Source organism: Hemiscyllium ocellatum, chromosome 18 (assembly GCF_020745735.1).
Source record: "Hemiscyllium ocellatum isolate sHemOce1 chromosome 18, sHemOce1.pat.X.cur, whole genome shotgun sequence".
Taxonomy (NCBI): domain Eukaryota; kingdom Metazoa; phylum Chordata; class Chondrichthyes; order Orectolobiformes; family Hemiscylliidae; genus Hemiscyllium; species Hemiscyllium ocellatum.
The window spans coordinates 24,280,399-24,296,406 of NC_083418.1; the positions used below are offsets into that span (position 1 = coordinate 24,280,399).

Sequence of the window (16,008 nt, forward strand, 5' to 3'; positions counted from 1 at the left end):
TCTCATTTTGCACCTCTGTGCTGATTGAATAGTGTCATTGCTGTTGTCACGCTAACTTTATCTGTCTCGACCCCCTTCTCTCTCTTTACTTAAAACAGTGCTGATTTGTTGTTGGAATATTATATCACGGGCATCACTCACACCATGTCATTCAAGTGTCTAACCTTCACATTTTAGTCCGGATGTGTCTTAGATGGGCTTCCACAATCGGGACAATATTAATCTTGAACCTCACAAGCTAGCCCATGTCTGTCTTCTCTCCACATTCTTACATTATCCTGTAGGGATAATAATGAATAAGGGAGACTCTGGAAAGCTGAGGTATATGTAGCACTATAGTTCCAGACTGGGCGCCAAATCCAGGCTTTTCCTGATTTGGACTGTTTAGCCTTCTCGATCGAGACAGCAGTGAATCTTTATGGTTATCATTTCCCCAGGATTGCCATGGCTTAGAGTTACATAGAGTCATATAGGGTCATAGAGATGTACAGCACCGAAACAGACCCTTCGGTCCAACTTGTCCATCCATCCAGATGCCTCTTAAACGTTGCAACTGTACCAGCCTCCACCATTTCCTCTGGCAGCTTATTCCATACACGTACCACCCTCTGTGTGAAAAGGTTGCCTCTTAGGTCTCTTTTATATCTTTCCCCTTTCACCCTAAACCTATGCCCTCTAGTTCTGGACTCCCCCATTCCAGGAAAAAGACTTTGTCTATTTATCCTATCCATGCCCATACGATTTTATAAACCTCTATAAAGTCACCCCTTAGTCTCCGCCTTAGGAATTAAATATTAACTTCTTAAACTGCAGCTACCAGGAACACAGATACAAAAAATCAAACGGGAACTGTGTTTTTAAAAAATTTTCTTTCAGCATATTCAGTAATCAGTTACAAAACATTCAAAATTGGGGTTAAAATCTATTTGACTGGGCAAAGTGGTTGTAGATGAGATGTCCCATGAAGAAATCTTGAGGAAGAAGGCCAACTAAAGTTCACACTTACATGTTCTAAATCCAAAGTTAAGGAAATGGGGAAATTAGCTCAGATTGTCCAATTCACACCAACTGTTACAAGGTAGCTTGTTTTCAATCAACAAAACACGACAAAACTTTAATAATTGAATGGCTAAGCTCTGTATGTAAAGATAAATTTGTTTCTTTAACATTAGTTATTAATAAAAATATTGTACTGATTTTCTTCCTGCCGATAGAATATCCATTTTGGAATTAAGAACTAGAATTGGGGTGGTACGGTGGCTTTGTGGTTAGTATTGCTGCCTCACAGTGCAAGGGACCCGGATTTGATTCCAGCCTCGGGCAACTGTCTGTGTGGAGTTTGCACATTCTCCTTGTGTCTGCGTGGATTTCCTCCAGGTGCTCCAGTTTTCTTCCACAGTCCAAAGATGTACAGGTTAGGTGAATTGGCCATGCTAAATTGTCCATAGTGTTCAGGGATGTATAGTTTAAGTTCATTAGTCAGGTGTGAATATAGAATAGGGGAATGGGTCTGGGTGGGTTACTCTTCGGCAGGTCGGTGTGAACTTGTTGGGCTGAAGGGCCTGTTTCTGCACTGTAAGGATTCTATGATTCTAATTTCCAAGTTATCCCATTGCACAATTGTCATAATAGCCCAGAAAAAATGCAGACGTAAAGCAATGTGTTTTGACTCTTAACTGCCTTCTGGCCAATTAGGGATGGACAAGAAATGTTGGTCTAGCCAGTGTTGCCCACATCCCATGAACAATTTTAACATGTCTGCCATGCCACCCTCTCAACTACTGATTTGGTGCGAACCCCCTCACCGACCTTTCACCCTTTCCCCTCATCCATCTGCTGCTCTACTTACTTACCTGGCACTCTATTCCCCTGTCCACACTTGCTACCATAACCCTTACGATAGAAACATAGAAAATAGAAGCCATTTGGCCCTTAAGCCTGCTTCGTCATTTAGTATGATTATGGCTGATCATCCAACTCTGTATCGTACTCCCATTTTCTTTGACCCCTTTAGCCCCAAGACCCCTATGTCTAGCTCATTTTTGAAAACATTCAATGTTTTGTCCCCAACCACTTTCTGTGGCAAAGAATTCCACAGGCTCACCACTCTCTGGGTGAAGAAATTCTCCTCATCTCAGTCTTAAATGGCCTACCCAATATTGTAAGACTGTGTCCCCTGGCTCTGGACTCCCTGGTCATGGGGAACACTCATGTGGTCCCTCACACCCTTTTGATTTCCACCTTCCACCTTAACCTGTCAGACCACCCCTTTAACCATCTGCCTTCCTTAACCCATTGACTACCTGGCATCCTAATGCCTCACCCATTCACCTTCCACCTTTAGCCCCTAACCTTGTACACTACTCCCGAACTACCTGCCATCCTGCCTCCATACACACCTGGCACCCTCGCCCGATTGGCTCCCCAGCTAGCACCCATCTGTCATTCAGCTAGCACCTATTTGTCTCCCTACTCTCGACTCACTTGTCACCAACCCTGTCACCTTTCTGGCGCTCTCTCCCATTACCCACCTGGCACCCTATTCTGTCACTCACCTGCTATCCTAACCTGTCACCCATTTATCTTAAATGCCTCTTTCAACAGGTTTCAAAGTTGGGACCTTTAAACGTTTTACTTGCTGGGAATACAGCAGATATTGTAATAAAATAAAGGAATGAATCTTAGCCTCCGTCACGATCCTAGGCTGAGTGGATTCCTAACAATGTTGTCTGCAATGCAGGCATCTTGATATAGACGTCTGCAAAACAAACTCCCAGCTCGGCGAACAGAACCACAACAAGGAGCACCCGAGCTACAAATCTTCTCCCAAACTTTGAATCTTGATATAGAAATCACTAATGGGTAAATGGACAATCTTACATAGGATTACTGTCGATCAGATATGGATCTACATTGCGGTGGATTACTTCATCCAACAGATACATAAACCACAACGCCTTATTGAAGGAGCTAGAAACATCGATTCCACCGCTGAAATCTTAGCAATTCATTCAATTAAAAAGTTCTCTGGCCAAATCTATGTCCCAGCTCCTTTAACTAGTGGCAGTCAAAGCCAGAGAGTTTAAAAACAGACAGAATGTGAGCATATTGTGAAGTTTTGTTTTTGCAAATCGGTTTTTTTTCTTTTAACCTTCCCAAATTTACCGCACTATCTTTTCACTGACATTTCCATGAAACAAGTCAATCTGCCTTAAAGCCTCAAGGCAAAAAAAAACGCCGTGTGTTTGCAAAGCAAGCGATTGTATCTTCTGTGGAAAGGCGACTGCAGACTGAAACCGCGAACTTCGGACTTGTTTTGCAGTTCATGAACAACTCCTGACATGGGAAACTCGATAGTCCCTCGGAGTTCTCACTGCTCCTGAGACAGTTGGATTAATTACAGAAATATCCAAATGCTGGTAATAAATAGTCAAAGCCAAACACTGGGTAACTTAAAACGTTATTACACTGAAAACAACAGTGTTATGTCTGACACAACACTGGGACTAATTTCTTTTCTTTCTCTCCTGAGTTCGTGCTTTTAGTAACAGCGTTCGCTTGGCTAGAAATAGAACCGGGAAGGAAAGCATGAATGAGAGCGAGCACAAAGCAGGAATGCCGCGAAGGATGTGGAGAGACAGAGAGAAAAAAGGAAAAAAAATGGAGAATGACAGAAAAGTACCAAGCAGGCAGGCAAGTGAAATGGCCACAGAAACAGGAGATGATGATAAGAAGTGTACTGAAGCATAACAAAACGCATAGACAGAGAGGGTAAGAGGCAGAGCCAGACACAAAGACAAATAAGGAAAGTGACTTGGAAACATAGATATGCTGTGACAAGGAAACACATACAGAAAAACAGACAGAGACACACTGAGACCTGAAATCGACAGAAACAGAGAGACTGGGGGGGAAGCACAGAAACAGAACAAAAGAGGTAAAAGGGAACACAATCTTGAAGCAGGGTGGCAAGTCTGGAGAGCAAGTGGTGAAAGAGAGACCAAGGCAGATCAATCATAAGATACAGAGAAAGTGAAGCAGATTAAGCCACTAAATGTGAAGCAGAGGAAATGACACATGCAGAGGTAGAGAATAAAGAGGAAAGACACAAGAGCTGGACCGAAGCCAAATCCCTCTTCTGATCAAATTTGTTCTCATTCTTTTTTGCAGCCACCTTCTTTTTGAATTCAAACACGGTTTAATGTTATTTTTTCCAAAACTCAGTTTCCTCTGCCAGATTGCACATGACTCATCAGCCTCCCTGAACTTTCTAACTGCAGGCATCATTTAGACAGACTATAGCTTGATCTGCATTATGTCATCCCATAAGGCATTGTATGGCAGGACCCACTGACCGCAAAGCAGAAAACTAATATCATATTGTCAATAAAGGCTAACATGAACATGTAATCAGTGAACACAAAACTGCTCCATTTACAAATCTGGAGTCTTCAGTTTCTATTGAGGGCAAAACCAAAGTCATAAACACAATGCATATCAGTTTTCCCACTGAACAGCCCTTAATAGGGTAGATCTGTCCAGTCACACCAACCTTGTCTTAGTTTTTGAGTAACAGCACATGCTCCCTATAAAAGCCACACTACAGGCAATCGTATTGCAAAAGCCTAGTGAGCTCTTAATCCCAGTTACATGATTCCAGAAAGCCTTGGTAATCCATCATTTAAAGGGGTACCATCTTTCTGCCAAAACTTGCTGTGAGAGATGAAGTATTAGATTGTCCTTCATGCTGTGAAAATTGATGGTCACGCTGATAATTTTGATAATGATTAATATTGCAGCTTTTGCACAAAGAAAAACAGGGAAAAAAGTCTAGTCATTTCAATTGTCTTCCTATAAAATGAAGATAAAGAGCTGTATACAGTTTTGAACTTTACTATCTGGCTGATAATACCAGTAGCATAATTATCTATAATAATAATCTTCGAAATCCACAATTTTTGTGATGGCTCAGTGGTTAGCACTACTGCCTCCCAGCGCCAAGGTTTGATTCCCGCCTCAGGTGACTGTCTGTGTGGAGTTTGCACATTCTTCCCGTGTCTGTGTGGATTGCCCCCAGGTGCTCTTGTTTCCTCCCTCAGTCCAAAGATATGCAGGTTAGGTGGATTAGCCATGGGAAATGCAGGGTTTCAGGGATTGAATAGGGGTTGGTTCTCTGTGTGGGATGCTCTTTGGAGGGTTGGTGTGGACTTGATGGGCTGAATGACCTGCTTCCACACTGTAGGCATTCTTTGATTCCTATCTGGAAGGACACGGGCCAGTAGGGATGGGCAATAACTGCTGTCCCAGCAGGACATGTCCAAATATGAATGAATAACAATTTGAAAAGTGGCAGAACAGAATTGCAAAATTCTGATTTTTAGGGTCTTTGTTCTTTTGGATGCATTCATTAGTAAAAGAGCATACTGCTCTGTCATTGTACTGCCCAGGAGTTGAAATTCATTACTGTCAATTCCCAGCAATCAATACCCTCATTGTTATGCTTAGAAATAAGTGCAATTATCAATCTTTCCATGGATTGTTGGTCACAGAAAATACATAAATGCACTTCTCACATTGTGCCTGGCAATCCAATCATAATGGTAAACAGGTAAATGAGTCCACCAACTAAAGGTGGGCGGCACGGTGGCACAGTGGTTAGCATTGCTGCCTCACAGCGCCTGAGACCCGGGTTCAATTCTTGGCTCAGGCGACTGACTGTGTGGAGTTTGCACGTTCTCCCCGTGTCTGCGTGGGTTTCCTCCGGGTGCTCCGGTTTCCTCCCACAGTCCAAAGATGTGCGGGTCAGGTGAATTGGCCATGCTAAATTGCCCATAGTGTTAGGTAAGGGGTAAATGTAGGGGTATGGGTTAATTGCACTTCGGCGGGTCGGTGTGGACTTGCTGGGCCGAAGGGCCTGTTTCCACACTGTAAGTAATCTAATCTAATGTTCCATTTGGTGAGTTGGGGGACTCTTCCCGCCAATGTGTTATTTTAGGTAACAAGATGATCTTTTACCAAATCCAAATACAAAATTCAAGGATATGTCAATAAGCTAAATATTCTAAGGCTTCCTAACATGTTCAGTCAATATTTCTGACTGATTAAGAAACACATTTACTGACATGAAATTTCTGTTACATTCTTGAGTTTGGTTTTGGAGTTGTATCGATTCAAGGTTAATGAAGAACTGACCAGGGTTCCCTTGCCATTTGACTGGGACACTACAGTCCCAGTAAAATTAAAAGTTAATTCTGGGAATCTGAAAATAAAAGCCCCAAAGACAACCAAAAGACAAAATAAGTTCCAGGCACCAAAAAAAGTCAGATTGAAACGTTAATTCTGTTTTTCTCTCTCCACAGATGATGCCGGACTTGCTGAGTTTCTCTAGCCATTTATACTTTTATTTCAGAAATTCAGCATCCACTGTATTATGCTTTTATCAAAATACAAAATAGGCCAGTTAACCTCTGTACAGAGGAAAGACAATGGAGTGCACCAGCTGGAGATCGGTTCTGACAATTGGACTATGAAATGCTAGCCAGTCTTACAGATATTGACTGAATTGGGTATCTCTAAGTTTCAACTTGCTTTTCATGTCATTACAAAGAAGAAGGAAGGTCCAAGTCTGTGACTGATAGTAGCTGGTTATGTTATGGGGTGACGGGGATCGGACGGCACCACTGTTGATCTTGATGCTCACCGCAATGCTAAGGGTACAAATTGGTTAAGGTTGTCTGGCAGATTGTAATCCAGTTTAACATGTTGGAGACTGAGAGAACATTAGCTAAGGACATGGGACTAGTCTTAGCTGCAATATGCCTATAGTCACTGAGTGTGCTCATTATCTCCAATTGTCACATATTCGTGGCATCACTTGAATAAGGTGGGGAAGGAGAACATTCACAGAGTGCAGTCAGCACCTATGAGGCCCATTTAAAATACTGCCTTCAGGAGTGGGAACCAACCATTGGGATTAATGTGAGTTGTAGCTCATTTAGAAACAGTTCTCCATCTGACATATAATATCATTAAATACAATGCAGAAAGAGACTATTTGGCCCATTGAGTCCAGATCAATCCTCAGAGGGGGATCTCATCCATATCCAGCAGCCTACCCTCTCCCTGTAACCCTGCATTTCTCATAGTTACTCTGCCTAGCCTCAACATCCCTGGACATTATGGGGCAATTTGGCATGACCAATCCACCTAACCTGCATATCTTTGGAGTGTGGGAGGAAATCGGAGCACCAGGAGGAAAGTCACGCAGGCACAGGGAGAATGTGCAAACTCCACGCAGACAGTTGCCCAAGGGTGGAATCGAACCTGGGTCCCTGGTGCTGTGAGGCAGCAGTGCTAACCACTGACTATTTTTTTAGGTCTGCCTCAGATTTCTATAACAATTAATGATTCCCTATAATACAAACTGACTATATTTCAAAAAGTGAACCTTGACATTGTTACATATAAATGTTCACATCCAACATTTCTACTCAGAATGTTTCCTATGGTTAATTCAATGTTGAGATACAACTGCTAATCTGAAATGCAGACAGCAGAAAGCTGGCCAGGACTAGTGCGTGTATATACACAGAGATATAGTTGCCTTATAATGGATGTATTTCATAATACACCTCCACCTGAATGTAAAGCATAAAATTATCATTACAGTTGATGTGAAAACATATAAAGGAGGTCTATGTTAGTATTGATTTTTAACTGCAGTCCACACCCTAGTCACACTGGACTGCAATTGGATCCAGATTCATTGAACCATTTGGATTTTCAGCACATTTAGCCACCCTTCCTAATTTCTGTAACATTCTTGAGTTTGGTTTTGACATATTTGAAATATACTCTGTTCGAGATCCAGGCTTTGTTCACTTTCTTAATAAACAGGCTATTCCGTCTTCCCTCCAGGATAGAGAAGCTGTTTTAAAAGGTCAACCGTATATCGAAAGGTGGGGGGTGGGGGGGGGGGGGGTCTTCAGTTTACACCTGGAATCTCGGAGCTGCAGGGAAACACTTGAATCCAAATTTCCCTGAAGCCACTTATTGTGAACACTGCCACCTGTTGAAACTAAGCAGTCTGCAGGACAATGAATATTGTATTACGTTAAATACAAAAGAGCTTACTTCAAAGAGAGCACCACCACCTCCCCCCTGCCCCACCACCGCCACCACTTCCTCCCATGATCAAAGTAAATCATAAACTTAACCCCTTGCCACTTGCAGGAATAAAACATTTCTAAGAAAGCAATTTTGGTTTTTGATCGTACCCTTCTGAGTGGGGTGTGGATCAGAGAAAATGAATACTTTTTAAAAGTCGTCCAAGCATAGTTTTCTCCTTACCTAACTACAGTGGGAAAGTAGGTGTGTGAAGTAAGCATGGAAAGCTACTTTATAAAGATATTAACTTTAGGTATATGTTAGCTGTGCTGTATTAGCAGCACCTTCATATTAGACTCAAGTAGCTTTGGGTTAAATCCTACTTCTTACATTCGGCTGCCATGTATTGAAAGAAGGTGGCATGATTATAAATACTATATATTTGGATGAGACACAAAACTGAATAGATGACTACCTCTCAAGTGGATGCAACAGACTCTATGGTACTACTTTCAAGTATAGGGATGTGTCCTAGTCAATATCTAATCATAGAATCTCTACAGTGTGGAAATAGGCCATTTGGCCCAACAAGTCCATTCCAACCCTCTGAAGAGTAACCCATCCAGACCCTACCCTATTGCTCCACATTTATCCCTAACTAATCCACCTAACCTACACATCCCTCAACACTATGGGCAATTTAGCATGGCCAGTTCACCTAACCCGCACATCCCTCAACTAACATCTTCGCAACTGCATACAGGTAATTCTCCTATAATGCCGCAGTTGCTTTCCAGCGAGACCTTGCTTAATAGAAAAGCGCTTAATGTGGCCTATGGGAAAAGCGGGGTTAGGGGCAGACCAGTAAAAAATATCACTCGTGATCGCTCAAAAATCATCCAAAAGTCTACTACAAAGTACAGCACAGCCTGAATGAAAGTTGAAGTCATATTTATTAATGAAACAAAAGTAAAGTTAACACAGTGTATTTAAACAATGTAAGAAATCTGCTCTCTGTACAATACCTCTCACAGAATGCTGCTCTGTTGGCAGCTGACACCGATGCCTATGTGGAACAGCATGAAGACTGGCACTGTCATCATGCACACGCAGAACGGCGCAGAGACTCTGGCGCAGACATCAGTGCATGCATAGAACAAAGCAAGCGGTCCGATCCCCACTGGAATCATGCTATTGCGAACAGGAGTAGGTGTTCTCGAAAATAATGTTCCCTAATTCTTCAGCGATGTTATAGCCAAATCGCACTGCCAAAACGTGCATTATCCCAGAACTACCTGTACCTTGTCTTCATCACATTGCTCTTTGTGGGTCCTTGCTGCACACAAATTAGTTGTCCTGTTGTGTACATTATAATAGTGACTGCGAAGGTACACAGTTATGTGCAAAACACAATGGGATACTCATTAGTTACTATGCAAACCCAAACCCTTTTCTTTCAATAAATTAATTGTCAGAAAATATATTCTACCTCTTCTGGGAAAGAGATTCAAATAAGTACTGAAGATGTGGCTATGCATAACACTAATTGAAATTATGTAACAAATGGTACACAATTGGTCAAACTTATACGAGGAAAACTAACGACTTTTCTGAAGGAGCTGGACCCTCAAAATTGTAAAAGTGACTGATGTAGATATTATAATAAGCCACAGGCAGCACCATTAAAAGAACAGTAATTATAAACTTGCTGCAACATAAACTGACTTGACTATTTCCCTCTCTTCAAACCGCACCACCCCCAGTTCCCCTGCTAAAACTCGTCATAAAATTGGTCTGAGCGTCACTTTAACACAAATCCCAAACCACAAGCCATTTCTATGGACTGCTGAAACATGTAAGACTTCCATCTTTACCACTTCAAATGTCACCCTCTTAAGGGTTGGGGTATGGAGAGGTGGAAGCAAACAAAGGGAATGACATATACCCTATTCGTTCTTTGAGTGGAGCCCGGTTTGACATGATACTGTAACGCACGGCTCCCAACTGGCCAGCCAAGCAGACTAAAACACTCAAACCTCTGACCTCTCATTTACTTAACTCCAGTGTTGCCATGTCAACAGTAAGATCAGTGAAAGAAAACATTAAAACGAAAAGTGACGCATCTCGCATCCCATAAAGCTGACTGGCAGTGGTTAAAAATACCCCAGTCCAGATATTCCAGAGAAACAACATTCCTGCTTTTTAATGTCCCTTTCCAGGGAGGCCTTTGTACTCATTATTTTAACAATTTGTGACTTGGTTTTTAAAAATCAACTGCGAAATATAAATTGACAGGAGCGGATATAACAAAATAAACACAGTAATATTTTGTTTAGTCAGAGTAAGAACCTAAAGGTTACTTAAATAGCAAATTGGAAGAAAAACATTCAGACTTCATTTCCTTCACCTTTTATAAATTAAGTAGTCCAAAAGGGCTCACAGGAACAATGAATGACATTTGGAGACATACATTTAGCTTTAAAATGGTCCAGTTGAGAAGATTGCTTTCAGGACACTCACTGAGGTGAATTGTCAATGGGACATGCTTAGTTAATAGGTGTAACTTAGGTACTAATGGTTGACAGAGTAAGCAGTGGTCTATTTAGTCTGATCTCCCAGCACTTTGTGGCATATTCTGTTCAGACTTTCCACTGATGCCAAAACTACCCATCTGTACATCATGTACAGATCTGATAGCCAAGGGTATCCTTCAATGCTGTAAAATTTTCTATATTTCCTTATGTTGACTAAATTTAACAAATTTAAGCCCCGTGATGTCATTTAGATTTCCACACAATTTCCTGATGGTAGGACATAAATAACGTGGACTTCTAGGGTGTGCTGTTCATGGAAGAGCAATTAAAGTGGCCTACAGTAAGATTAATAAAAACACCTTGAGCTAATTCTGAAGCCGTTTTTGTTTCATTTTTGTTTCTATTAGGTGGTTGGGGAATAGTCATGCCAATGTTTTGACATTCCCACTTTTTCTACTTGTTAGGCCAACAGGTTTCCCATTGGAAACCACAATTACCTATTTTTGGTGGAAGAAGAGAAACTCCAGGATGTTAGGCTATGCCTAGGGAGATTTGGTCTGACTATTCCACTGGCCTCTACCCAACAACTTGGAAATTTGCCCAGGGATGTGTTGTCCATAAAAACAGGTCAAATCCATCACAGCAAATTACTGCCCTGTCAGTCTACTTTCAATCAGTAGCAGAGTGATGGGAGGGATCATTGAGCTTGTTCACCTTTATTTCAAAGGAAATAGCGTGTAAGACAGGGAGGTTGTGCACATCTAAAATACTGTGAACTGTTTTGGTTCCCTCACCCAGGATAGATTGGCCTTGCAGGCAGTCCAAAAAAGGTTCACTAAGTTGATCCCAGATATGAAGGGATTTTATTATGAGGGGAGCTCGAGTAGGTTGGGTCAGTCAGTACTCATTAAAGTTTAGTGGAATGTGGCGACCATTCAATAAGGTTCCCTGACATCTGTGGTGTTGAGAGCAGGAAGGCCAAGGTTTCCTGGAGAGTGGGCCAAAATGGAGGAGACTGAGCCCTTGTAGGGAGTGCACTTCAGAAAGACTGTTGAACTTTTACCTTTATTCCTGTATTTTTCCACTAGGAAGGACTGTGATGTTAATGCTTAACAGTATTTCTTTATTTTTTTAGAATCATAGAATCCCTACAGTACGGAAACAGGCCCTTTCACCCAACAAGTCCACACTGACCTTCTAAAGAGCAACCCACCCAGACCCATTCCACTATCCTGTTATCCTATATTTACCCCTGACTAATGCACCTACCCTCCTCATCCCTCAACATTATGGGTAATTTAGCATGGCCAATTCACCTGACTTGTACATCTTTAGCTGTGGGAGGAAACAAAAGCACCTGGAGGAAACCCACACAGACGCCGGGAGAATGTGCAAATGCCACACATATGGTCACCCGAGGCTGGAATCGAACCTGGTTCCTTGGTGCTGTGAGGTAGCAGTGCTAACCACTGAGCCACCATGTCGCCACCCCCCCCCCAACCCCGCCCAAACTTAGGTTCTACTTATACTAAGAACTACACTAATGCTTTACTTTTAACTTTGTTTCTCTATGTTACTACTTTTATCTAAATAGGTATTTTCATGCTGTGTATAGTGACATAGTACTCTTTTCACTGTACTCCTGTACCTCTGTACTTGAGTGCATGTGACAATAAAGCTTGAATCTTAAACTATGCAAGATTCTCAGGAGGCTTAACAGGGCATAGGTGCAGAAAGGTTGTTTCCCCTTTTGCGGGAGGCTAGGACCAAAGGGCATCACCTCAGAATAAGAGGTCCATATTTAAAATAGAGATTAGGAGGACTTTCTTCTCTTAGATGGCAATGAATCTTTGGAATTGTTTTCTGCAGAGAGTTGTTGAGATGGAGTCATTGTTTATATTTAAGTCTGAGATAGATTTTTAATCTGTAAAGGAATCAACGGCTAAGGGGTAAGGGGGAAGTGAGTTTAAGGACTATCAGATTAGCCATAATCTCATTGAACTAACTCAATGGACCAAATGACCAGCTTCCACTCCTATACCTAATGGTCAGTACTACCAAGTTGGACTTGCTCAGTAATAAGCTGTTCACTAATGCTCAGTTCAGGTTCTGTGAGGCCCACACAGTCTCTGACCTCATTATGGCTTTGATCCAAACAGTGGCAGAAGAGGTGAACTTCAGAGGTGGGGTGAAAGTGAGTGTCCTTGACATCAAGGCAGCTTTTGACTCATCATCGAGGAGCCCTAGTAAAACTGGAGACAGTGGAAATCAACAGAAATACTCTCCACAGGTTGAAGTCATAACCAGCACAAAAGATTGTTGCTTGTGGAAGTCAATCATCTCAGGCTCAGGAAATCACTACACAAATTCCTCACAATAGTGTCCTTAGCATAATCATCTTCAGCTGCTTCATCAAAGACTTTTGTCCATCATACAGCCAGAAGTGAAAATGCTCACTGATTATTTCAGAATGTTCAGCACCATTCAGGACTCCTCTGCTACCGAAGCAGCCTATGTCCATATGCAGCAAAACCTGGACACCAGGCATGGGCTGATAAGTAGCAATAAACATTCACAACACACAAGACCGTCTCCAACAAGAGGAAATGTAAGCAAAGCCCTTTGACATTCAATGGCATCATCCTTTCTGAACACCACAATCAAAATTCTGGAAGGTATCATTGACTGAAATTGAACTGGGCCAGCCATATAAATATTATGGCTACAAAGTCAACATGGAGGCCAACAGCGTCCAAAGCTAAAGTTGCCAGCTTCCTGCTCTGACTAACACACTTAGAATTCTCAATATATAGTTTGTTTGGCACAGTTGGTAAGATGGGAAGCGAGTTGCAGCATTGATAAGCCAAATCCCACTGAACTCACCGTTACCTAATCAGAAACTCACCACAATGCTTGGCAAATACATAAACCTTTCAGCAACAGGATCTCGATATTAAGATAGCCTCACGAAATGTCCAGTCTGAGTCTTTCACAAATCTTGTCATAGTCCACATTGCCCAGAATCCCATAAGACTGTGCCCTGTATCGCTCATGAAGAGCAAACTGTTGAATGTTATGGTCATTACAGGGGAGCTTACTGGCAGCTTTGACATTGTTCGGTGATTAGTCAGTTTCATGATCATGGATTTTGCAGATTGTTCTTATTCCTTGTGACCATGATTGCATTGCAGCATTCAGCGAATCTTTTGTTGACCTTTTTAACTGGGTCACAGAGTTTAATTGCACCTATTTGGCGACTACAGTGCAGACTTAAGTATGTAAGCCTCAAATGTAGTCTGATTAAGAATTGCACTATCTGATGGCAATCCATTTACATCTAAAATATGCCATACAAAGTGGCAGTAAAGATGACCTTCTGACATTTTGATCCATCCTCTTATCAGGCATTCTGCAGTGCTCTAGAGTGACCAGAAGAGCAATGCTACCTCTTCTGAACTAGGTCCACTTTGAGACCCAAACAAGGTTTGATTAATTTTGTTATTCCATCACGTGGCCACACACCGGGTTTACTTTCTTGTGCAAGTTACTAGGATTTGCCGGATATCTCTGTTACTCGAGTGTCCTTTGAAAAATGTTCCCAACAGTTTTATCTTTTTTATCTGGTGATTGGGTGACTGTTTGGAGTTTGCACATTCTCACCATGTCTGCGTGGGCTTTCTCTGGGTGTTCTGGTTTCCTCCCACTGTCCAAAGATGTACAGGTTAGTTGAAGTGGCCATACTAAATTGCCCATAGTGCCTAGGAATATGTAATTTAGGTGTATTAGTCAGGGGAATTGTAGTGTAATAGGGTAGGAGAATGGATCTGGGTAGGTTACTCTTCGGACAGTAGGTGTGGACTTGTTGGGCCAAATGGCCTGTTTCCACACTGTAGGGATTCTATGATATGAAGTCCCCATTGACCTTTTCAACAAACATCCTTGAGCCAATCTCCCAACTGCTAACAAAGAATGTCAATGCATAACTAGATACCTAGAAATAATTCTTCAAAATATAAATTTCAGGGCAACCTGCAATGTTACTATGTTGCAAATTTACTGTTGAAAACAAGATATTAAATACAATGCTTGTTTGCGACTCCAAGACAGTTAAGCTTGTCTCACAACATCAGAAATAAGAACCATGAATTGCCTTTGCCCTTGGTAAAAGATAACAACAACCCAAGAGGTTATTATCATTCACACCCAGAAAACTCAGCAGAAGCTATCGATAGGGATTTTGCCTTCATCCAGCATACGAAAACCGGGCTCATTTCCAACTTTCTATTGTGTGTGAAGTCAAAAGGTTGATGATAAACAAATGCATTTTGCTTGCAGGCACATATTTTTAAACATTCCAACTTGTTCATTGAACTGGTAGTGACAACTGGATTATTTTTCATTGGATATCTGCCCACAAACTTCATAAGGAACAGAGTGGTTTACTTTCTCCTCTCCATGTATTAGGAGAGTTTGTTGAGGATGCTGTGGGATTGTCTCTATTTTAAAGGAACCTTAAAGTAATGAATGCTTTTGCGAGATGTTCTTATGCTCATTTGCAGCCTCCTTTCCAGTTTCCTTTCCCCCAGTGGAGACAGGAATGAAAAGCTAATAGCAAATGGGAGAAATGTTTATTTGCATAGTATTACATCACACAGATTTCTGTTGATTCTGTCAGGCAGACAGTTCTGTGTGCATTTCAGTTAGAGACAGGCAGCACTGTCTACCCAGAACCAGGGAACTGACACAGTCTGCATAACAGGCACTAGACAAACAACTTTTTCCACTGATAATGTGTTACCACATCAATCTACATTGAATGTTCAGATACATAAAAGACCTACTTGGTTCAACAGGTCAACAGTGTTAATAGTTATTAATAATGTTTAATGAAATGCATGCATTGGACATTGACTGTGGATTCAATTGTGCATCTGTAAAGGGGTGCAGACTGAAACTGTGGTGGTTGGGATGGAAGTCGCACCGAGGTGATATGTAACTTGTAAATAAAAGCTTGTGAAAGATATGCAAAGATTGGGCCCATTTCTATCCCTCACCAAATGTGTATGTGACACATACTATTTATGCTCATTTAATGACTTACATTTATATGGCAGCTTTAATGTAATGAAATAGCCCAAGGTATTTCAGCACATCCAAACTATTTAAAATTAGACTGAAGAAACGCTTTAGTTTTTAGTTTCCTTTCACACACTTTAGAGGTTAAAGTTTCAAATCATTTCCTAGCATTTCTCAACCTAAAGTGTGGATGAGACACACATTAAAAAAAAGTATCGCAGTTCCATTTCCTCCGAATCTGAAGATGGGACAGCGTCATATTTTCCCTTTGAGTGTTCAATCAACCATCTCA

General features: G+C 41.5%; 1 protein-coding gene across 2 annotated transcripts in view; it reads right to left on the bottom strand.

Moving 5' to 3' along the window:
• LOC132824369 (potassium voltage-gated channel subfamily KQT member 1) overlaps positions 1 to 16,008 on the bottom strand; it is a 707,684-nt gene that overhangs the window by 213,255 nt on the left and 478,421 nt on the right. The window lies entirely within an intron of this gene.